The sequence below is a fragment of the Protopterus annectens genome, chromosome 1.part1, assembly GCF_019279795.1.
Source record: "Protopterus annectens isolate FY-2018-M chromosome 1.part1, PAN1.0, whole genome shotgun sequence".
Classification (NCBI taxonomy): domain Eukaryota; kingdom Metazoa; phylum Chordata; order Ceratodontiformes; family Protopteridae; genus Protopterus; species Protopterus annectens.
Genome location: NC_056726.1, coordinates 561,922,233 through 561,948,704, shown reverse-complemented (window position 1 = coordinate 561,948,704; position 26,472 = coordinate 561,922,233).

The window sequence follows — 26,472 nt, the reverse complement described above, 5'->3', positions numbered from 1 at the left end:
GGGCATCCTAGAAAATGCTTGATCACCCATGACCAAGCTTACATATAACCCTTAAATAACACCAGGGTATCAAAAGTTGCCCAATACATTTGGGAAACATGGCTAGAATTAAAAAGGCTCACTGGGGTCATTAGCCTATTAATCTCATATGAATCTGTGAACCTATGAACTTACAGACTTATCAGTACAGCATTAGTGAAATATCAGCTAAATAATTTATAAAACAACTCAGTGTCCTCAGTATTGGGAGAACTGAAAATATCCCAAATAACAACCATGACAGAAGGAAAAATGTCACCCAGAAAAAGCAAATAGCCATCAGCAAACAAAAATGCCCTAGATAAACTAGAGTCTTCTGTGCAGTACCTTAAACCTCCTATAAAGAAGGCCCATAGGGTTTATGCAAATGATTCCTTAAGGACATTTAAGTGTTCCAGCTCTAAGACTTCGGAATGCCTCTAATTGTTTCCTTTTTTTGGCCTTTAAAGTCAAACACTACCTACTAGTAATAAAGATGTGATATGTTTTCCCCTTTTTGGGGCTCACTTTCTCACAAAATGTCCATACTACCACTCATGCTGTACTGGCGAGTTGTCTTTTGTTTTTTTGCAGTAATTATGCTGTCATCTTGTAAAGTGGGCTTTCTTATTCTCCAATATGTAGGTTTTCATTTGGCGTCTTCTCTGGTAATATATTTACAATTAAAAAAACTTGTGTTTGTATTTCCTGTATGCTAACTGGTTGCCATGTACTTCATGATTCTAAGTAATGTGGTTCTGCAATTTAATATTGAAATAATGGGGATAAACAGCTTGTAGTGAATAGGCATATGATATGATATGTAATCTGCACCAGGTTTTAACACAGAAAGAGCAGTACAGTCAGTCAGGCAGTCAGGCAATCATACAATAATAACTAGGTAAATCCATTTATATTCAAATAAAAAGTAGAAGAAAAATGGAACAGAATAAAATTCTAAGTAAAGTGTATCATCCTTGTTATAAAGTGTAATAATACAGATAAAACACTGAAATAAATCGTTGTCTGCCATTATATAATTACTCTTAGGAAGAGCAGTGTAAGTATACAGATATAACATTGCAATAAATAGTTGTCTGACACTGGATAATTACACTTAGGAAGTACAGTGTAATAATACAGGTATAACAATAGTTGTCTGACACTGGATAATTACTCTTAGGAAGAAAATGTGAGGTATAGAAATCATCACAATAACAGCCTTCAGTAAAGTACATTTGTGTATGTTATACACTGACTGGATTAGTGCTGGAATGAAGGATGGATCTGCACTGCAGATACTGGGTACTGGGGAAGGGAGAGCCTGAGACCACAAACAGCCAGTGTTCTGTATTGTCTGACCCAACTCTCAAACTCCTGTGGGCATGGCTCACAGTGTTCTTTTTTCAAAAACAGATTTAATTCTCTGGTAGATTAGTGACCCCACAAACATTATCTTATCTTGGTGGGGGAGAATAAATGTATGATGGTCTACATACTCTACAGGTGGAGCTCACGCAATGGACAGCTTCATGGCCATGTAGAGCTACCTGTATGTCAGACATGGCTTCCTGCCAGAAATACCAGATCTGATGCTGCACCAGAGAACATTGGTGAAAGCTAGCAGTCCTGGTGAGTCCTTGGGTAAGTTTGGGCTATGCTCATAATAGGCAATTACATTCAAAACATGATTCATTCCTGCCATAGCAAGACTCCTTTCAATTCACAGTATTGAATTACATACTGTTTCCCCTCTCCCTTGTGATCTCATCAGAAGATGTTGTCAGATGACACAGAATAAGGCAACAATTGCTTAGATGTTGAGATATTTTACATGATGAGGTCATATTTATATAAAAAAGAAGTAGCAAAAAAAAACTTTGTATTTCATCTTTAAAGACTTTAGAGGCTAAAAAAAGTCAGTGGACATTTAGAAGCCTTAGAGATGGAACACTTGAATGTCCTTAAGGGGATATTTGCATATATCCCATAGGCCAATTCAAAGGAGTTTAAGATATTATAAAATGAAGACTTGTAATCTGTGGTCTTTCTGTTTGATTTTGTCTGTTTGGCCTTTTTTCTATAACCTTTTTACCCTTTGTCCTGCTTACATTTAGGTAAAATTTCTCTGATTGGGTTTATCAGAATTACTTTTCAAAAAATCAAGACCACACTACAGTTTGCTGCATCCTTATTAATGAGTGCTACAAATTATATATGTTTGTTTGTTTGTGTCTTTCGGCTTTTCCAGGTTAGGGGTCGCCACAATGGAGCTCCAGTCTGCTAATGATTGGTAGTGGATTTTTACGTACCGGGTTACCAGCCCTGATGCACAACCTTCAATGAAGGCACGCCCCATTCACGTATGCCTCCACACAGAAGACGCTTGAGCTGAGAATTGAACGGGACAACGTCTTGCTATGAGGCGACAACGCTACCGCAGCACCACCACCACAGTTTCTACAAATTATACATGTAAACCTGTAAAATAAAGTGAAATACCTGATAATGAGAAGGAATAATGAAAAACATGCAAGGTGACTGCTTCATTTCATTTCCCACAAGTATACATTTGTTCTTAGGCTATATTCTTCTCCTCCTACTGACATCCTAACACTGTACTGTACCCTAACGCAACATTACCAGAACTCTGGAAGCTAACATTTCATAGAGACTCATGGATGAATGGATGTTTTTATTGAGATGTACTGGGCAGGTGTTTGGGTAAAAATATCCTAGTAATTTTATTTCTGTTTCTTATTTTGTATTATGGCTTTTGAAAGAACTTGTGAAGCTGATCTCCAGGAACTTTTTTTCTCATCCTACTTCAAAAAAAAAAAAATGTTTATAGCACTAAAATACATGACTGGCATTTCAAGGTCTTAGGGAAGAACGAAGTGTACTAAAACAATATAATTATATGCAGCAAAAGAAACATTTTTTGGTATGCATACTGATAAAATATATTTTTTATTATGTGCTTTACATTGTATTGGATATATTTGTACTGATAATTGCATGTTTAGCAATTTGTTATTTGATCAGTTTGATTTTACTGAGATAGTTAAAATATATATTTATAAATTCAATTCACTATTTCTCAAAACCCTAAATAGCCTTGCCCCCTCAGAAAAATTGTGTTAAATCCACCAAAATTATCTGTCTATCCCACACTAGGATCACACTAATGCATAAAAGAGACAAGGCTTGGTGAAACTGGCAAAGAACAAATCTCCTACCCACCTTTAAACTTATAAGTAGCTGTTTATCCTTGCTAAAACGCAAGTCACTGCTGATACAAACACTATTACTTAGGTCAACAAATAAACCATAAAAATTTGTTTTTTGTATTTGCATTGTATTACCCTCAACCCTGCCCATATAACTCCCCCATACAAACTGCTAATAAATGTTGCAATTTTGCTCCCATTTTATAGATTCTATTGTTACCCTAACACAAAATCCCACACAAGCTCATACAGCTATAACGAGATTCCCAACTGAAATATACCTCTTTTTTCCTTAAAAATTGTTTCTACCTCACATATAAAACACCCACTCGGTAAGCTTAAGCCCACTAACCATCCACTGGCAAACTGCCTACAGAATACCTAAAGCTTGCATCTACTTTCATTGGTTATCCAGTCTCCATCTTGATCAATAGATGCATTCAAGAATCATATGCAACATCTGTCAGGAAAAAAATCTACATCATACCTCTTCACAAAGGTGGTAACTCCTCTGAAATGAAAAAAAAACTTTAAGCCTATCATTATCTTATCCCCCTCTCTAAAATTATAGAAAAGTGCATAAATCAACAAATCTTTCAATAACTTCTTCAAGAAAAGCTACTAAACTCTACGCAACACAGTTTTTATAAATATGATAGCAGAAAAACTGCCCTGGTTGCCTTCTGAAGTAACACCATCAAAGCTGGAGATAATAATAACTTGGTCTCTTCCCTGTTTTAGGAGCTCTCCAAAGTCTTTGACAGTCTCTCACTCTAAATCAATATCTGCGCTTGGTCTGTCTGATATAAGACTTAACTGGTTTGTTAGCTGTCTTTCTCATCAGCAACAATCTGTAAAATGTCTCCATTTGTACTCCTCTTTTTTCTTATTTATTTATTTTTTTATTTAATACTTGTGTGCCCCAAGGCTCTGTCCTTGGACCTTTTCACTTTAACATCCAACGTACTTCCTTCATTCAATATGCTGACATCTCTACCCTCATCTCAAACACCCTTCCACATTTACACTCCCATTACTCAAAATGACTTCATCTACATTGAACACTGGCTCTGTGAAAACCAACTCTTCCTATACCTGAATGAAACCAAGTTATTAGTATTTCTCCCCAAATCTCTAAACCTTCTCAAAAACAGCTTCAAAATATCTTTCAATCACATTGATATAGAAGCTGTATCTCATACCACGTTACTAGACATCACAATCAATGATCAACTGAAATTTGATGTTCATATACAAAACTGTATAAAAAGACTTTCAAAAACTCAGTATGCTCTACAGATAAAAAAAAAATCCTTACCAACTCCTATAGAGTCACACTGACAATACATACCTTCTACCTTCTCTACTATATGCATCACCAATTCTTAGCATTATTCAAATCTCCCTCATCACAAAACTACAACTATGTTATGATAAGGTGGCTAGATTGGCAACCAATCAGTCATAAAAAGTCATTACTGCTCTGAAAATATTAAACTGGCTTGAGCTGCCCAATTACTTTCTTCTGTCGAGCTCATTTGTATAATTTATAGAAACTTCTTTTACTACTTTTTTCTTTGGGCCTCTGCTGAAAATGGGATTTATGCTCAGTTGGAATTTCCTGAAATTAAATGTGAAATAAAATTAAATAAACAAATCATATCTTAGCAATTCTGGTGAGTGTTATTTACAAAATTAAAGGATACTTTTAGCCAACATGCTTCCTTTAATGAGTGCCTTGCTGTCTTTAGGCACTGTAATTCTTTGTGACATTTTCAGAGGTACATTCTAGATTGTACAATTTGACGTTTTTATAGTATATTTACATTGTATGCATTAGTATGGATACCATTTTGAAAAAAAAGCATTTTTATTTGATGGCAATTTATTCCAACAAATGATGGAGGTAGCAGTGGACTTGGGTAGTATACCTTCATATTTCAATGTATGTATATATATATATATATATATATATATATATATATATATATATATATATATATATATATATATATATATAGGTCCACTTTATAATTTCGAAAGACTGAAATCTTGAATTTCAGTATTCCGAAACCACAAAGCTGAAAACCCAACCACAACTCAAACTCGAAAACACACAACCACAAAATTTAAAATCACGTACCAATGCTACACATACAGTACACACATAAACATACACAAAACTCCACCCCACAATGAAACAAACTAATTTAAACTACATATAAGCAGGGGGCAAGCTCCCCTGCACCCTCCATGTGGGGGGCTGCACCCCCCCACACTCCCCCTACTTTTATATTCTAACTCCAAGATCGTACAAACCGTAACACAAATGAAACTCACACACACATCTTACAGTCCCTCAAACACACACATAACAGTCACAACACACACTTACACACACTAAACCCCTAACCAACATACTTACACACACAAACTTACCAAAATTAAGCCCAGACATCCACATTTCATACCACCGGAAGTAGAAATTCAAAATATCTGTGCTTCAGTATTTTGAATTTTGCGCTTCTGCCAGTTTGGGAAATGTGAGTATTCGGCTTTATAAATTCGAAATGCTGAAATTCGAGATTTCAGTATTTCGAATTTACAAATATATATATATATATATATATATATATATATATATATATATATATATATATATATATATATATATATATATATATATATATATATATATATATATATATATATAATATATATATATATATATATATATATATATATATATATATATGTACATATACATATGTATGCATACACACACACACACACACACACACACACACACACACACACATATATATAGTTAAGTGAATAGGAACATCAGTACCTATGTTATTTGTTTGAATGTATATTTGATTGAAAAAGATATCAGTCATACACATCAGACTGAAAACTCATTTGGCAGAATTAAAATAGATAGACAATATTCAACATTACAAATATACCATTAAAACACATTTTTTTATGGGGCAAGCCCTCCTTTGATCCCCTAGTGGATGGCTTCATCCCCTGTACCCCCCTTACATATAACTCTAGGGTTGTAAAACTGTGCAGAAAAGGAAAACCACCAAACATAATGACTGAATGATGGCACACAAACACAAACATCTACAGATCTGAGGATGCAATGTGGCAGTACCATTGCCTATCCAAATATACTGTTCTAGACTCATTTCAGTAATAAATGGCACCAACACATAATGTTTATACATGTATACACTCTTCAATCAATTGTGATTCTGTCAAACAAGGTTTAATTTAAATTTGTTTTCTGTCAGTTGTGTTCAGCTATTTGTGTTTCAGTCAAATGAGTATTCGAGAAAAGTGCATAGATCCGAATATCAATATACTTTTCTCTGTGAAAATTTTTATCAGAATATTACATTTAATTGTTGACCTATAGACAATGATTTTTATTGTAGTGTAACAAGCTGGATAAGTTTTGCTTTTCATTAATATGTTAATGATACTATTCATTACTTACAATTTTTAATGTGATTTATTTACAAGAAAAGTAGCATATTAAACAGTATATGAACTCTTACCAAGATATTAGAGCTAGTGTTTCAGTACTAAAATATGTATTTTCCTGGTTTAAACTATGGATTTATAATCCTTATAAAGAGGAATACTTGCTTAATTTATTCTATTACTACATGTTTGACATTTTTAAGAACATTTGTAGACTGTATTATCATTAATGTGAGATTTTTCATTCTAATATTTCTGCATTCCGTTATTCTTTCATTAATTTCTTCTGTCATTCATTTCTAGTGCCCACTTTATCCTACTGAGGGCTGGGTGAACCTGAACCCTGTCTTAACAAGCATTGATAACAAGACAGCAAAATTGTTTACAATAGCAAACAGGTTGACGATGACAGATCAAAAAACCTGCTACTGTATGCAGACGATGTGACATTACAATCAGACTCCAAACAAGAACTTCAGTAAATTATAGGAGAATGGAATGCAAAACTGAAGGCAAGTGAGATACAGACAAGATAACTGTCATGGTATCAAATGGGGAAATCAGAAAAAGCTGAAAAAAGTGCAATAGATTAACAGCTTCAGGTATCTGGGAGGGGTGGCTGAACCGAAGGGAAGTCTGAATGGGGAGGTCAAAGCTAGAATTAAAAAGGCTGCAGCCAGCTGGCACAGAGTGTTGGGGGTAATGTGTAACAGAAGGATGCTAAAGGACATGTAAAGTAAACTGAACAAAATAGTGGTACAACCATTATTTCTGTATGGTACAGAGAACTGGGTAGTGAAGTCAGAGCAGTTGAAGAAACTTTAGGATTGATGGTAGGATGCACTCAGTAGTGTAGACGAAGAAATGATGACATCACAGCGAAAGCCAATTGCAGAGAAAGTCAAAAAGAAGAGATTTGGTGGTTCAGACACGTGCAGAAAAGAGAAGACAATCTGGTGAAGAAGATGCAGAAGAGACAAGACAAGAGGAAATTATCCAACCCTAAACTACAGAAAAAGAGCTAATGTATAGCTCATAGCCTTATTCCAATGAGTTAACTGAAGCATGCTCCATCTACATTTCTTGGACTAACCATTTTTCATTTCTGTGTAAATAATATTTTCTGTAACTTCACTGCTCATGATGATTTCCTTTGGCTAACGGTATGACTGAGAAGGTTCTTTGCATCATCTGACCAGTTAACAAACAAATGAATGCATAAATACATACATACATGCATACATATGGTTGAAAGGGGTGGATGTCTGGATAAAATAATATTGAATTCACTGACTATTACTAGCAAGCAATTTTACATCCTTAGGTGGTACCAGATAACTAATACTATAGTTTGAAATTAGTTTTGAAATCATCACTTTACAATTTTAAGCACTTTTATTTTGTGCTTTTTTTAATGTTAACAGTGACATGGATGCACATACAGTTATAGAAAAGAAAACAAACCATTGTAAACATTTTTATCTGGCTTCCTATATTCCACACATGGATTTCCTTTATTAATGATTATCATTCACTCCAGCATTACATAAATTGTACACCCTGCCCTCCCTTAATTTGTACTTCTTCTCTTCAACACAATTCTACATATATAATCGACAGGTGATGCTAATGATCAGCACAAACGCTCTCAAACAGTAATGCTTATTACACAAAATAAAAGAATTAAGCACTTTCATCCCAGGAAAAAACACTTAATCTGAACCAGTGACAAAATTCAATTAGGCCCTTTTAAAGCAGAGCAGGTCACATGATGAAAGCCTTAAAAGAATAGTGCTGGTGCTACATAGTTGTTTCTTTCGGCTTATCCCGGTTAGGGGTCGCCACAGCGGAACTCCGGTCCACTAATGTTTGGTAGTGGATTTTTACATGCCGAGTTACCAGCCCTGATGCACAACCTTCAATGAAGGCACGCCCATTCACGCATGCCTCCACACAGAAGACGCTCTAGCTGAGAATCGTATGTGACAATGTCTTGCTGTGAGGCGACAATGCTACCACAGCACCACTACCACGGGTGCCATAGTAAATAATAAAAAGATAAATGTTTCATGCATTTAAAATATTTATTTAAAAGCTAAGACAACTTGATTTTGTAAAATGTATATGACTTATAAAACTTTGGCACTCCGAGTTTCAGGGCACTAATGGAGACAAAATCATTTAACTTAGATAGGTTTGTAGCATCTACGTCTATTTTCCTGAATTGGGGTAGCAACTAGACTTAGACACCTTTCAAACAAGTGTTTTTAAATGTTGGAGAAGGGCAAATTGCCATAATGTGACCTCACTCAGGAAAAAAACAGTACAGTTCAGTCAGCCGTACTGGCTTTTCCATGTTCTACAAAATAACCACTCAGTGAAAGGAAAGTTACCCTAAAGAACTTAGCTGCATATTTACATTTATACAATTCATTCACAGTGCAGAATCTCCTATTCATTCCCTGTGAGGGTGGGGGTGCTCCTGTTTAGGCAAGAACCTTTGCCTGATTTGTATCCCTGAGAGGTGAGAATCAGACACAAGCAGTGGTGCAATCATTCACTGTCAAGTGGGGCTTTTTTTGTTTTATTCATCTTAGTTCCTTCCTATTGTAATTGCAACTTTGTAATCATTTGTCCCAGAGAATATATGCATGTTTTTGCATACTCTAAGATCTATGGTTATACAGCTAGCTGCTAATGCAAACATAGATATCATCCCAGCTTACATGTCATGTACCTCTCTCTTTCTGTCCAGAAGGCACCAGTGTAGCAAATGTCTAGACCACTTCCTTCTTCTAGGAAGTGTAAGTCAATATCAGCCACCCATTTATAGCATGACACACTGCTCTTCCATCTCCCAAGTAGTTAGTGGAACTCAGGTCATCTGAGTCATAGTGAGGGCTTCACCCTTTTATGTCAAAGAGCAAGATGACGTTTGATTTTTTTTTTTACTTCTTTTTATTAGTTGTCGCTTGTATTTACTGGATGGTGTTTTTTGTACATTTATGTCAACTTGCCAAAGGCTGTTTTGGTGAATGCAAATAAAATGAAAGCAGTTCACCGAAACTGCCTTCAGCGAACATTTAAAGACATTTTATTTGCAGTAGGGCAAGACCCCCCTCTGCATTCCCCCTCATGTGGGGGATACCCCCCGGAATTATATATATCAACTCCGAGGTTGCACAATAGTGAAAAAAAGACAATCTCCACTGTCAATCAAAGTGGTTTTGATGAACTGCTTTCATTTTATTTGCATTCACTGCAACTGCTGTCAATGAGATGACACATTCCTGTTTCTTGCGATATCTCTTTGATGACGTGTCTGAGCACATTAAGTCTTGCGGTTACTTTTGCAGTAAATATTTTGAAGTATACTTTGGCTGCTTGCTTTGTTATTTGTTATTGTATTACTTCAGTGTCAGTTGCATTTTGGGTCATAATATGCTTTTTAATAACATTGTAAAGTTATGAATCTCACACTCAGTCCTAAGTGAACTCAGAACTAAAAACAGTGCTTCTGTTTTATTTGCTAGTTAGTAATTGAAAAATAAAGCATGTTATTAAAGTGGTCATACAACTTCAGTTAACAGTATGTGAGACTGTTTTCATTAAATACTCTGCACTCCAGACTGAAGCAGTATCTATCGATGTCTGGATGGAAAGAAAGTGACTTAAAACATGTGCAACTCATACTTTAATCAGGCAAGTGCTTCGGGAGTTATGCGCTAATAATAACTGCAAGTATTAAAAACATGACATGCCCTGACCTTAACAGACCATTTTTCCATAGTAGATGGACATGTGTTCACCAGCTGTAGGATACTGTGCTTTTCCACACACATGCATCTGCACAACGCATCACAATATATCATCTGTTTTTTATGTTTTCTACCACTGCCGTGTCTTTGTCAAAAGAGCAAAAAGGGATTGGTTACCTGCTTCCTGGAGGTCAGCTAGCAATCCTTTGAGGAGTCTAATGAAGTCAAACAAAATGTGCCCTGTACTTCAGTGTTGTATTAGGTAAGCTACTGCATGCCTTGGTGTTGCACATTTATTATCTGACAGTTACTGGAAAAAATAGCATTCAGAACATCCTACTGTTACACATAACGTAGTGTGCTGCTACCCATTTATCTTATGTATGGTTCGAGATGGTGTGATATTGGGAAGTTATATATAAAAGAGGGAGTAACTAGGGTGTGGACAGTGGAGCTTCTGTAGGAATAAAAGTTTCTGTCAGTGATGCATCTGACTTGGTAATGGATAATCATCTGTCAATATACATAACATAAAATAAAGGCTGGACATAACTGGTAAATCCCCTAAAAGAGAATTTTGTTGACAAATCCATAATTGTCTGAAAATGCCCACTACAGTTTAATAATATCTGACTGTTGCGACCGCTCCATTGATATTATCCTTTCTTCCTTCTCTCTTATAGGCATGGATTTGCGAAGACATTGCATCTGTCACATATTTGCTAGAATACCATATATAATATTGTATATATGTATTTGCCACTGGAGCTCTATGAAGCTGGTACTTTATGTTTTGAAAAGAATATAAAATAGCTGCCAGATTTTGTACAAATATTTTACCTTCTGCAGTGGCATAGTTTGGATCGGGATACTGACAATATTCTAAAACACAATTGCTTGAGTCACATAGTTTTGACATCCAGCTTTTGGTAAAGCTGCTTTCAATCTTTCTAAATCTGCAAGACAGTAGAGAAATGAAAATACAAGAATTGTGCCAAAACCCTAGTATTTCCCATTTCCTCAAAGTTTTACTGCCTCATAGCTAATTATATATGTTAACAGAAGCTGTGGAAACACAGTTTTGTTCTCCATTTAAAATGCTATTTTCAATTGTGTACCACTTTGTAATCTTTCTTTCAAAATTATGCACTTTTAGGTTTATATGAGAATGGTAGGCTAACTGCCTTGGAGGGCCATCTTAAGCCTAGCCAATGACCTGAGGTCACATTCAGATGCTTTATCTTTTGTCTATGTGGTGAAGACCTTAACTATTATGTCATCCCCTGTGGATTGGTATGATGTTTACACATAGTTGTATGCTTTTGTGCTAGATCCATTTTGTCTAGAGTAGAGCAAAACTACCATAGGGTGGCCATGGTGGTGCAGCGGTTAGTGTTGCCGCCTCACAGCAAGAGGTTCTCCGGTTTGATCCTTGGCTGGGGTGCCTTCTGTGCGGAGTCTGCATGTCCTCCCTGTGGTCGCATGGGTTTCCTCCGGGTGCTCTGGTTTCCTCCCACATCCCAAAGACATACTGTAGGTGGATTGGACACACTAAATTTTCCCTAGGTGTGAGTGCGTGCATGTGTCTGCCTTCTGTGGAAGGTTGGGTGCCGGGCTGGCAACTCGACACTGTAAAACTCCACTGCCAATCATGAGCAGACGGTGATCCGCTGTGGCAACCCCTAACAGGGAAAAAGTTAGAAGAAGAAGAGCAAAACTACCATGCTGCCTTAATGCTGTTTAACATTCATTCACATTGAAGCAGTTTTTCAGGAAAACGTAGTAAGCACCTGCTATATGGCACCAAATAACTAATGAATAAATACATTTTTAAATATCAGCAATGTGCTGAGCTGATTATGAATGATGTCACCCCATTTACTGTAGACACTGTCAAAATCTGTGTGCATACTGTTTTTTTTTTTACTACAATGATGATTACATATATTATTTTTTTTTTTACACAACTTTTATTTCAGATTTTTATAGCACAAACACTGACAGACATTTACTAAACCTAAGTCTTACAATGAAAACAGACTAATTTGTTTCTAAAGTGGTTTTTTTGTTATTTTAAATATATTTTTTCTAATTAAGCCCCCCCAAAGAAAAAAGAAATCTTAAAATCTTAAAATGCCAAGCTGCCATCCATTTGTCTGTCCATCTCTATCCATGCAATATAACAACAAAACAAACAAACACAAACTTTGTTACAAATTGACTGGGTAAGTAAGAAAGGGCACTGGCACTGAATGACAGTTCCGCACTGCACTGAATGACAAAGGCGTGAATGACTGAACAGAAAAGGCAACATTTCTTTAAACAGAATGTGTCACAGGTTGCAATGTCAGCAATTTTGCTCCAATTCTCAGTGCCAGTCATGTTTGAAATGAATAAATGAAATGTTTAGAATGAAAACAAAAAGTAGTAAAAGTTAAATACAAGCAGTTTTACTTTAAAGGGGCCAGCTTCTGAACATGGGCACACACATGGGCACATCTTCATTCATATTTTCATTCACACACACACACACACACACACACCTTACTTTACTTTTAAGTGGTCTGTCCCTTCTTTTTCTCGCCAGCTCGGCCCCATCCAGTTTTTCGCTTTCCCCATTCGGTTTTTTGCTCCGCTTAAACTCAAAACCGCTCTGTCCTCCCAGTTCTTTCCAAAAAAGTAAAAGCGAAATGATGGATGATTGTCAAACACACCAGCGACCGTTCTGCGCGATAATTAGAACATGTTCAGCGAGGGGGGGGTGCAAGTGCACCCCCTTGCACCTGCCTGCGGGCGCCCTTGGATGTCACCTAACTGAGACTGAAGATATAGGTAACCTACTGGCAGATATTTAGCTATAACTTTACCCCTCTGTCCCTACTGTCCATCCCTCAGGATATGCCTGAAGTTGGCTTACCTCCAGTTATCTCACAAGACCAAATCCTAAAAGTGCTATCCAAAGCTAAAAACACTGCATCAGTGGGTCATGACAATATCCCTGGATGCATTTTAAATAGCACGAAGCACGGTTTAGTCACACCCCTAACAACAATGTTCAATTTCAGCTGCAATACAGGTTTTGTACCTAGTGAATGGAGAACAGCTACAGTCATTCCACTCCATAGGGGAGGACCTTCCACATACCCAGGTTACAGATCCATAAGTCTGACCAGCCTCACATGCAAAGCCATGGAAAGACTTATCATGTAATTAATCAGTCAAGACATAGGGACCCTCCAAACACTAGACCTGTCTCAGTTTGGATTTGTCAAGGGCAGGTCATGCTTATTCATCCTGATGGATTTTTTGAAAAAGTCGCAAAAGCAATAGATGAAGCAAAATTGTATGCACTACATACCTCGACCTGGCTAAAACTTTTGACACAATTCCCCACTTAGGCATATTAGTAATGCAAATTAAACTGGGAATAAGCTCTTATGTCACCTGCTGGATTCCCAACTGGCTCATAGAAAGGATGCAGATAATTAAAATGGGGGAAGTCACCTCCACAAACAGACCAGTCACCAGTGGACTTCCCCAGGGTTCCATGTTGGGAACTCTCCTGTTTGGCATCTACTTTTCTGAAGTAAAAGCCAATACGAAGGGCTTTGGCTGACTAAGTCTGCAGATGATGGCAAGATAGGTGCAGTCATTGATTCCCTAAGTGGAAGTTTTGTCTCAAATAAATTACCAGTGTCAAAATCATGGTCTTAAACTAAATGACAAAAAAAAAATACATTATTGTATTCTTTGGAAATCATCTACCCCAGGGAACTACCACATTGATAATATACACCCAAGAGATGACCCAGGTATTCAGGTTTTGGGAACTTGTGTGGACAGTGACCTTACTTTTAACCTACATGTGTCTATTGTTGTTAGAAAGTCATTCTATATTACACATCTTATAAACAAAGAGATTATATCTAGATCTAGGGATGTCATTGGCCTCCTTTGCTCAACCCTCATTAGGCCAGCCATTGAATATATTGCCTCCCTTGGCATGTATCTCTTCAGACACATACAACAACTGGAGCGATCACAGAGATACTTTACAAAAAGCATACAAAGCCTAAACAACATGTCCTATATGGACTAACTCAAAGCCCCATCATTATACTTGCTATCCTATAGACTGATAAGAGATGATCTGTGTCTGGCATGCAAAGCATCCTCTGACAGATTACTAATGGATTTACTGCACATCAGCAAGACAGATGGCATCAGATATTCTTATTCTAGGGATCTAAACCTCGTCTGCAACATCAATAGAACTATTTGGAGGGGCAGGTATATTTCACAGATGATACCACTGCTAGGGAACACGCTCCCCATATACATAACACAAAGTTCATCCCTGCTCATTTTTAAGTATAACTTAGATTTGTGGATGGGAAGCAGCAAATTTACCCCAGGAATGCCCCCTATATTACTAATGGACAGATACAGTCCATAAATGCTTTATCACATGCATGGGTCCCCTCAAATCATCTATGGCATGATCCTAATTACTCTTAATAGGGGTAATATATAATTATTGACCATGGGATGGGTAAGGCCACTCTATGACCAAATAGGATAGGTTATTTCAAGCGCAAAAAGGGAAATTGGCAAGGCTTAAAATGGCCCCCAAGGGTACCTAACTCACTCAGTACTTACCTATAAACCTATAGATGTAAATGCTACAACCTTTATCAGAACATTTCAGATATGAAAGACATTGAAACACTCCTTGATGAAAACTGGGTGTTGGTGTCTCAAATTCCTTTTCATCCTGCTTTTTAGATATAATTTTGGAGTTTCCATTCTACTAAACAGTTACAATTGCCTACCAGTCCCAATGAATATATACATTTTTAGACACATTTCAGATTTACTTGCTTTTTATACACTTTATTGGTCTTGAATTACCTTTAATATCTTGATTGACTTGACTTGATGATTTCTTGCCTCTCCTTTTTAAAGGATGAGATCTATAGCTATACATAATGCTTCACCCAGGGTAATTTGGAACACATTAGTAGTGCAGTCTAAGCTATTTTATACTAGTGCTGCACCTTCATATATACAATAAATGTTACTGGGTGTGAGTTAATTGAGGCTCTAGCTTTTATCTTGCTGCTTGCTTCAAATTTTTAGGTATTACTAGGCTCCCCAAATGTCAGGGGCAACTGACTGCTCACTGTCTTAATTTGCGATTTCACTTGTCCCCCCCCCCCCCCCCCACACACACACACACACACACACACACACACACACACACACACACACACACACACACACACACACACACACACAAACAGACATACATGAATGTACACACATGCATATGCACATACACACATGCACACACGCACACACGCACACACACACACACACACACACACACACACACACACACACACACACACACACACACACACACACGGTTTTGGATATAAATGAGGATCTAGTGAAATGTTATTTTTTGAATTTTCTCACAGTTTAAAAGTCTTATCGAACTCCGCAGTCAAATTAATTTTATCAGATTTTGCTATATTACTTTGTTTGCTCAAATCATGGTTGCAATTTTTGACATCTGCCATAGAGAAACAGTGTGAAAACAATAGGTAGATGCACGAAAATCTCAGATGCGGCATACCTCAGCCTGTGGTAGGTGATTGAGATATGCTGTGAAATTCATTAAATTGTAAAGGCTGCCTGTACTATAAAGTTAATACTGCCTCCACTGACACAGCAGTAGTACTGTTTTGTGTACTGACTGGTTCTGCAGATTGCAGCACATAGTAAAGCTGTTACATCGGGAACACTTTATAATCTCGAAATACTGAAATGTCGAATTTCAGTATTTTGAGTCTATTAAGCCAAATGCTGAAAATAGTGAAAGTTCATAATCGCGAATTCGAATATCTTGAATTTGCTGTTATGGACTTGCACTACATTGATTCCGGGTTTGTGTGTTGATGGTGTGCAGTGCCGTGTGTAGATCTAGGTGTTATGTCAGGTAAGTGAGTGTTTTGTAAGGGTTTTGAGTGGGAGGTAGAGTATATGTCAGTGTGCTGATATGTTTGATGTGTGTGTGAGGGACTGGAGAATGTGTGTGTGTGAGTTTGCTTTTGTTTCTTGTATGTGCAATCTCGGAGTTAGTATATATAAGTGGGGGGTGCCGGGTGTGCAGGGGGGCTTGCCCCCCTGCTTATGTGTGTATGAGTTGTGTATGTGTGTAGTTTTATGTTTTAAATTGTGATTTGGGTGTTTTGGTGTATATGTAGTGTGGTGTGTGCGGTTTGTTTGTGTTTTTGAATTCCGCTGTTTTGGGCTCTGGGTTTTGATGTTTCTGTGTTTTGTGGATTCAGTTTCATGGTCTCAAAATACTGAAATTCGATGTTTCAGTATTTTGAGATTATGAAGTGAATCCGTTACATCATATTGTTCACAAGCAACTTCTCCATCCCAGGTTATACACAGCAATGCTTTTTGTATAGGGTTTACCTTCCATATCTGGTAGTACTCATTATCAGGAGTCACCCCTTGCTACTATCCAATCCATAGAATGCACATTCAATGTTTGGATCCCCTGAATCTATTAGATTATTTAGGTAATAGTGTTTAATCTCATATGTTAAAAGCATGCATATTACCCAGAGTCAATCCCTCTCATCTCCTGTAGTGCTATGTGCTCATTGACTGGTGGATTCCTCCTAGATCCCAAAAACCTATATGTGCTGCTATTTGCAGCTAAGGGATACAACCCTCATACCTCCTACTGCTGAGAGTAGTGCTGTTGGTAATATGAATGACTCTGATATGCTACATCTGTACGTGATGTATAAGACCAATTCCTGAATGTACTGCTGTTTGTCCAGCATTATTACTGCCAGCACATTGAAGTGGACAGAACAGATATGTACTAGTATAACTGCTGCTACTACATTGAGACATACCCTAAATGTACCCGACAGTGACAGATGCTAATATGTAGTTCACTAGGTACTGACACTCTGGTACACTGCATGCAAAGTTAGGAAACAGTTATCACAGTTTGACTGTCAGGCCTCAGTACTATTAGTGTTTGGTCTAGAGGATCTGTTAGTCATGTGTGTTGTTGCTCCAGTGTGCCAGTCTGCCGATTTATGTAGGTGACCTAAGTTACAGCTTGCAAAATATAACTTTACCATCTAAAAGTTACTGGGCAGTGCTCTGCAATGAAGTACACCATTTTTGGAACACACCACTTTTTAGGTCAAAGTGCGACTGACAACCTTTGCATTGTAGGGCTCCAGCACTTGCTCTGATAAGTTAATAACACTGACAGTGTGACATACAATGACTGTGGCAGCACCATATGGAGCAGATGCATAAGTACTGGAGCTGGTAACTTTGTGCCACAGATTAATTATTTTTCCCTACAGATCTGATGTGAAGGTATCTATAGGGGAAAAAAGAATTCATTGCACCCTTAGGTATATCACATTACAAACTAACACATTGGTTGAGAAGGGCTTGGCAGGAAAATGGTATCTTCATAAAATGTAAAAGGAGGCTGGACTACAAACACATTAGGAATGCCTGTGGATAAAAAAGTTGGAGCTGTTGTTAGTACAGCTGGTGGCCACATGTGGGCAGTGCAAGTGTACCACTTGCAGTGTTGACATGTTCAGCCATGGCAAGGAATGGCACAGGGCTGTATGATTAGATTGTAGGACCAATACTGGTGGATGTATCCAGTTCCTGTCCCTCACGCTAAATGAGAAGTTCTCTTCCCACTGTGAACTGTCAGATGTAGAGACCATACTGAGAAGGAAGTATAATGTCGGTGTTCCCTGTACTGCAGCAGGTATGTAGACTTTGCATGCTGTTAGCCCATGTGCATGACTGCCTGTATCTCACAGTAACTGTGAGTCAGACCATTGTAAAAGGGATACACTTTATGATGCCATTTAGTAGTTAACCAGGTATGTATAGATGAATCATCCCACACAGCCATGGCACACTGGGTACATAATAACTCATTGTTTGTTGGTCTTAACAGGCATTACTGGGATTCCTGTCATCATCATAATCACCAACCCCCCTTTTCCCATTTTCAGTATGGCATTGATGTGTAGTGTCACCTGTTGTCATCTCTCAAGATTCAATGACACTCTCCTGCCTTCTTTGACAGTCGTGCCTGATGATCGCAGGTCTTCTCTCACACAATCCATCCATCTCTTTTCTGGATGCTCTTGTTTCCTCTTGCCTTCTTCCTGTCTGTTCCAGATCTTCTTCACCAGATTGTCTTCTGCTTTCTTGGAGAAGTGCCTGAATGACCTTAATCTGTTTTCTATGACCTTCTCTGCAATTGGAGCTACTTAGGCTTCTGCTCTGATGTCCTCATTTCTTCGTCTGTCTCACAGTGTGTATCCTACCACTCATCTCAGGCACCTCATCTCCGTTATCTCTAGCGTCTTCATCTGTTCTTCCTTTATACTGCCCAGGTTTCTATACCATACAATAGCACTGGTCGCATCACTATTTTTTACACTTTACCTTTCAACTTCTTTGGCATTCTTCTGTCATGCACCACACCTGACACTCTGCGCTGTAGCTCTCCTCCTCGTTCAGACTTCCCTTCTTCTCAACCATCCCTTCCAGGTGCTTGAAGCTGTTAACTCTTCCATTATTTTCCCTTCTATCTCCATTCTCAACTTCTGATTTTCTACATTTGCTGCCATTACAAGTGTCTTTTCTGTACTCAGTTTCATCTGGTGTGACTTGAGCTATGCTTTCCATTCCCCAATCATTTGTTGAAGTTGTTGTTCAGAGTCTGGTTGTATTGCCACATTACCTGCATAGAACTACTTTGTTGGTCTGTTTCCTCCTACCTGTTTGCTGATGTAGTCCATCACCTGTCTAATCAGTACTGGGCTGTAAGCTGGACCCTGATGCGCACCCACTCCCACTGTCAACCCCTCTGTGAGTCCAAACATTGTTCATACTTGTGTCATTGGGTCCTAGTATATAGTCTGTACTAATTTTACTAATGTTTCTGGGACTTTGAACCATCACAGGACTGCCCAAGTCAGCTGACTTAGAACCTTGTCATATGCCTTCTCCAAGTCTAGGAATGCCCAGTTGGACTGATTCCTCATCTCTAGCATCTTCTCAACTATCTGTCTCACTGCAAACATCAAATCAGTTGTGCTACATCCTGATCTGAATCCAAACTGCTCATCTCCTGGCTTTCTTGCTACCCATCTGCATATTCATTTATCAATCTTCCTCTCCAGAATGTTCATGCTGTGTGACGGGAGACTGACATTGCTATACTGCCCGCCATTGAGAATGTCCCCTTTATTCTTCTGCACTGGCACTAGTATGTTTATTCTCCAGTCATCAGGGATATGCATTTATCTTCATACATCTGTCAGTACCCTGTGCAGATGTTTCTCCCCATCTTGATCATATCTGCTGTGACCTCATTTGAGCCAGCTGCTTTCCATGCCTTCATTTTCCTTAGTGCTGTTCTTATTTCTTCTTCGGTGGGCTCCTCTTCCCCTTGCATTGTAGGTTGTGTCTGGGGGCAGTACAGCTTCTATGAGGTTTTCTTCATGGAGAAGCTGATACAAATACTCCATCCATCTGCCTAGCAATGCTAGTACTCCATCTGATTGGTGATACAAGTACTCTATCCATCTGCCTGGTGATACAAGTTTTCCATCCGTCTGCCTGGTGATACTAGTACTCCATCCATCTGCCTGGTGATACAAGTACTCCATCCATCTGCCTTTGATTCCTGTTCCATAACCACATCTCGCAGTATAGTTCCTAGCATTCTGACTGCATTAGTGGAGACTCTTGAGATGACTAGCAAGGCAATCCAGCAATGTTAAGATGTGTCTGTATACATTCAGTCAGGGAACAATTAGAGTTCATGAAATTAGCATTGTTTCATAGGATCGTAGGAGGTTACTAGGCTAATGGGCCTAGGGCCCTTACAAGCCTAGCCAAGTCCAACCCTTGTTTCCTATAGGGCCTAGAGATATGGTCAGTGATTACAAGATGATCTAAATCTGCACCGACTGCCCCTATCCAAGAGGACATGGGTGAAATCGCTGGGGTGAATTTGCAGTTCCCATCCAGTCATCCATGTTATGCTTAAATGGGTTCAAAGAGGGGCTCTGTTTAACTTGAATTGGAAGTTTTTCCAGAGGACAGGTAACCTTTGTGAGACATATCTGTCTGTCCAGTACATCCAGTTGATGTCACAGACTAGGTTAAGGTTCCTAGAGTGAATGAAACATGTACCATTTGACCTACGAATGTGCAGTATATCCATTAAGGCAGGATCAGAGGCTGGTCTGTATGCTTATGCTTAAATGGGTTCAAAGAGGGGCTCTGTTTAACTTGAATTGGAAGTTTTTCCAGAGGACAGGTAACCTTTGTGAGACATATCTGTCTGTCCAGTACATCCAGTTGATGTCACAGACTAGGTTAAGGTTCCTAGAGTGAATGAAACATGTACCATTTGACCTACGAATGTGCAGTATATCCATTAAGGCAGGATCAGAGGTTGGTCTGTATGCTTATGCTTAAATGGGTTCAAAGAGGGGCTCTGTTTAACTTGAATTGGAAGTTTTTCCAGAGGACAGGTAACCTTTGTGAGACATATCTGTCTGTCCAGTACATTCAGTTGATGTCACAGACTAGGTTAAGGTTCCTAGAGTGAATGAAACATGTACCATTTGACCTTCGAATGTGCAGTATATCCATTAAGGCAGGATCAGAGGCTGGTCTGTATGCAAGACACAGGTTGCTTCTGAGTAGTCTATATGATACAGAGTATAGTGACAGTGATTCCAGTCTGTCAGCATATGACTTGTGCTGAAGACCCTGAATTTTCTTTGTGAGGAACCTTTGAGGTCCCTTCAATTGCTGCAGGTGTCTGGTAAGGTACATACCAAAGGGAGCATTCTAATCTATTAATGGCCTGATGAGGGAAGAGTACAGAGGGGGTTATAACCTCTTTTGTTTTGAAAGCTATGCTCTTACTTATGAGGTAAATAAGGTGAAGAAAGAGAAATACGTGTTACTAAAACTACAAACATTTAATATATGTGAGTGCTTTCGTCCGAAAATGGTATTACGAACTTCATCAGACAATAAAAACAAAAAACACTTATAAGTTTAAATAATACTCCTACATCATCATGTGGCACTGAAAGGAAATTACATCATCACTTCAATTATCATTCCTTAGACCAATCAAAAACCATTCGTTTAGGTCATACATTCATTCATAATCAAATCACACTTTAACCAATAAAACCAAAAGTTTTCATAAATTATACAACTCATTGTTTCTATATACCTACTCTTATAAGTTATGTTTCCAAAGCCCTGAGTTTCAGTAAATGTTGGATAGAACATAAATCATTTAATCCAGGGAAACTGTACGCATTCAGCTTTGCCTGTCATATCAACTCGTTACACTAATTTTCTAGAATTTACTTCTCATTTTAATTTGGAAATGATTTTTTTTTTGGATGTGGAATTAAGTAAAGCTAGAGTGAAGTCTAAGTATATTTCAAAGATCTTTAGAAAGAGCACTTACTTGAATTCTTTTCTGCATTTTACTAGTGCCCATCCCCTACATTAGAAATGATCTGTGATAAAGGGCCATTTGGTCAGAGCAGCCAGGATGGTTTCATTAGATGATGATTTTTTGAGTAAGTGTGAGAATTTGAGGGGTATGTTTTGTAAACGGGGTTATCCCTTAGACCTTGTGGGCAAACTAATTAAAGAAGTATAAGGGAAGAGAACCAAAGGCTACTTTAAGCTTATTTTAAGTACTAATGAGGGAAAAGTGAACAAACCTGAGGGTCCACATTTTTCTAGTGGGGACAGATTGGATAGAACCAGGCATAGCCTAAGTTTTATTACCCCCTTTAGTGTAGACTATTATAATTTAAGAAATATTTTGAACAAAAATTGGAATTTTCTAATAGATAATAATTCTATTAGACTGACGTTAATGGAAATGCCAAGGTGTATATTGAAGAAAGGAATACATTTTAAGAGTAGTTTAAAGTTTAGAAGAAGTTCATTAGTGAGATCCCCGGGTATGTATAAATGTGAAGCATGCCCTTATTGTAAGTATATTGACACCGGTAGTACCTTTTTTAGTTGGTTTACTAGTTTTAGTGTTTTTGTTTATTGTATTTTTACTTATGAGGTGGGTGGCCAACGTAGAAGGCCTTCCTAAACACTGTGGAGATGTGGTCATCAAAGGTATAGTTGCTGTCAACCTGTGTGCCCAAATCTCTCATCAATGATTTAGAGCTTAGGTTTTTAATATTAATATGATAATCTACAGGGCTATCACCCTTGCCTAAGGGGATGATAATGCAATTTTTTGCATTAAGTTTAAGTCCATGACTTTGGTACCAGTCATTGATTTGAGTAAGCCCTTCTTGTTTAATGTTGACATCATTTGGGGACTCAGTGACTGCACCCAGTTTGCAGTCATCGTCGAACTTTGCCAGCCACAGACCTTTAGTTTTTGCCAATACTTTCAAGAAGTTGAGTCCAAACAATAGGGCCACAGCACCAATCCCTGTGGAACATCACTGGTAATTGGGTCTGCTGGTGGAGGTGGAATCCCCCATTCTGACTGTATGTGTTCTGTTGGTGAGCCAATTTACAACCCACCTGACAATATATAGGTTGATCCCCAGCTGGGTAAGCTTTTCAATGATGCCTGAGTGGGAGATTGTGTCAAAGGCCTTGGCTAAGTCTAGGTAGGCTGTATGCACAGATTTGTCCTTGTTCAGGGCTCTGGTGATTTTCTCGAAGAAGTCCACCAGGTTCAACAGGCACGATCTGCCTTAACAGAACCAAGTTGGGTTAGGTCGAGCTTTTGAAGGCTTCCTGTATCTTTGTTGATAAGTTTCATGATGATTCTTTTCATGACCTTGCAGATAAGGGTGATTAGGCTTATGGGTCTATAGCTACCAGGGTCAGTCGATGCACTCCCTTTGTGCAAGGGGATGACAGTAGCTGTTTTCCATTCTGCAGGGACAAAACATGTGCTTAGGCTGTGGTTAAAAAGAGTACACAATGGTTTTGCTAACTCCTCTTTTAAACCATTTAGAATGCAGCCTGGGATGTTACCAGGTCCCATAGAGACTGTTTTTGACCTTGGAGAGAGTGGTTAAGACCTGATCTTTAGAGATACTAGGTGGAAAACCGGTGGTAGGAATGTTCTGGGGTATATGTGGTAGGGACAGTGGGGGGGGGGTCTCTAAACCTGTCTGCTAGTAGGTTGGCTCTTTCTACAGGGTTAATATATGTGGTACCATTCCCCACAAGTTCAGCCGAAATCTGGGCTTTTCCTTTAAGGCTTTGGATGTAGCTAAAGAATGGTTATCCTTAGCTAGGGATACTAATTTAGATTCATAGTTAGCTTTAGTGGACATTACAAGATGTCTTATTTGCTTGCTCAAATTGAGAAGAGGGTGCTTCCAATTCTGAGACTGTTCCTTCATGTTGTTAGAAAGGAATTTCTTCCAGTTATTGTACAGCCTATTTATGGCAAATTTCCACAAAGCAGGCTTGCTCTTTCTATAGGATCTTGCTTTGGTCCTATCAGGTATGGCTGGGTCAATACAATTGTATAGATGTTTATACAGAGCATTGGTTTATATCCCAGTATAGGTGTCCTTGGCATCAGTGGGGGCAGGAGCTTTGAAGCTGTTAATGCTGTCTCTTAAGAGGCTGTAGTTGTCTTTGGAGAAGTTTTTAAGCCTAATTTCTCCTGACGGGTTCTGATGTAATCATTACTTCGAACAAGACTGATTTATGATCAGACATCACCAGAGAGGGCCGCACTTTTGTGGTGGAACACTGATCTCCTATATTGGTGAGCAACAGATCAAGAACATTTGGGCCTCTTGTGGGAGTGTGAACTATCTGTTCCAAGGCATTGGAGTTAATGAAGTCCAAGAAACTTTGAGTGAGTGTGTAAGTACACATATAGTTTACCCAGTTTATGGATGGGTAGTTAAAGTCACCCATAACCAGAGTGTTTGGTCGTATTTTGAGCGACTCATGTAGATTCATGTAGGCAGTGTGGATATCATGGTTTATGGAGTGGGACCTATAACTGACGATAACTTGGAGGGGGGAGGTCTTTCCTACAGTTATTTGCACTTGGAGTAACTGTAGGGAATTGTTCTGTTTAATTGATATAGAGGTGTCTTTATCTTTGATAAATATTGATACTCCTCCTCCATTAGTTCTCACTCATTCATTTTGTGTTCTAAACTTGTGGAAGGCATTATAACCTGGCAAGGCCAGGGTGCTCTCCGTGGCCTTGAACCAGGTCTCTGTGATAGCACAGACATCCACACCTTCCAAAGTGAGAAATGCTTCTAGTAAGTGCAGTTTCAGATTTAGACTTCTAGTGTTTAGCAGCATAACCCTGAGGTTGATTTTCAAGGATGTTGTTATGTTGGGAATTTTGTTCTTGTGGCATTGCCTAAAAAGGCACTATGGGGGAGGCAAGTGCCTTAGCCAGTAACCAAAAGCCAAAAGGTGACAGATGATGACCATCTTTGGCAAAGCATCATGGTTTGTCAACCACACCATCCAAGGTTGACAGATACTGGATGCCCTTGGAATGACACCAGAAACTAAGCCAATTGTTGAAGTCAGTCATTTTTTGTCTGTATTGTGGCATCATTCTAGGTGAAGGTAGAATGCTTCTTAAGGCTAGGGGCATACCCTCCAGGGACACATATTCAGAGAGCTCAGTCATGTCTCTCTTCATATAATGTAGAGAAGTAAGTCTCAGTTCATTCACACCAACATGGACAATGACAGAGTCATAACAGTACCTGTTGTTGAGAGACTTGAGTGCATGTGTGATGTGGAGGATCCTGGTACCTGACAGACAGCTGACCGTGACCTTCTCCTAATCCAACCTAGTAAGTGGGATATCTATGTGTCTCACAATGGAGTCACCTATGATCAAAACATTACATTTTGTGTTTTGCCTTAGGGGCTTGTTAGGTGAGACACTGGTGTGTGTGTTTTTATGTGTACTGTGTTCAGCTGGTAATGAATTATGTGAAGCGTGTTTATGTTTTGGGAGGTCTTTGATCTTTAGGCAGGCTTCTGGTGAGTACCTCCACATATGTGGGTTTAGGTGTTGTGAGCGTGGTTGGTGCAGGAGGGGAAGTGTGTGAGCTGACAACCTCCCTAGTATCTGATATGCTGATTTGTGAGTGAGACAGCATAGATTCTAGATTGTTAATATAAATGCATATCTCACATATTGAATTTGAGTGATATAGAAGTAATGGGTTGTCAATGTACATGAGGCAATTGCTACACTGCCTCATGATGCCCATGTCGACCAGGCCAGCTGGAGACACAGTGGGGAACTGTCCGTCTATGATACTAGGTATTGTACTGTGGTCAGTAAAGGGGCAAGAACTAGAAGGACCAGGGTATGGCTGAGGGACTAGTAAAAGTTCTAAACTGTGAGAGGCTTAATGGGTGAGACTTGTGTTGGTACCTCAGAAGCTCAGCTGAGTGTCTCTCTGGACAGTGAAGTATAACAGCAAGAAACCTCAGATGGAACACAAGTGATTAACTAAGGGAAATTATATCTATGTGGAACTTTGTGTCTATAACCAATAATGGTAACCACCACTACATGGTAGTGCACAATGATGCACACCATGCACAGGGAATAAATAGAAATGAAATTAAATGGATTTAAAACACTCTAACCAATGATAGTACACGAGACTGGGACCTGGACCTACAATCACCACTCAGGTGAATCCCCAGCTACACTCTTCTCTCACAAGAGTGCAGGGGAGGCCTTCTTTTGTGGAGGAAAGCTGGATTAGTGCTCAGAAACTGCAAAAACAGACCATGTCCGGCAAATCTGAACCAATTCTATGCTAGGCTGAAAAGTGCAG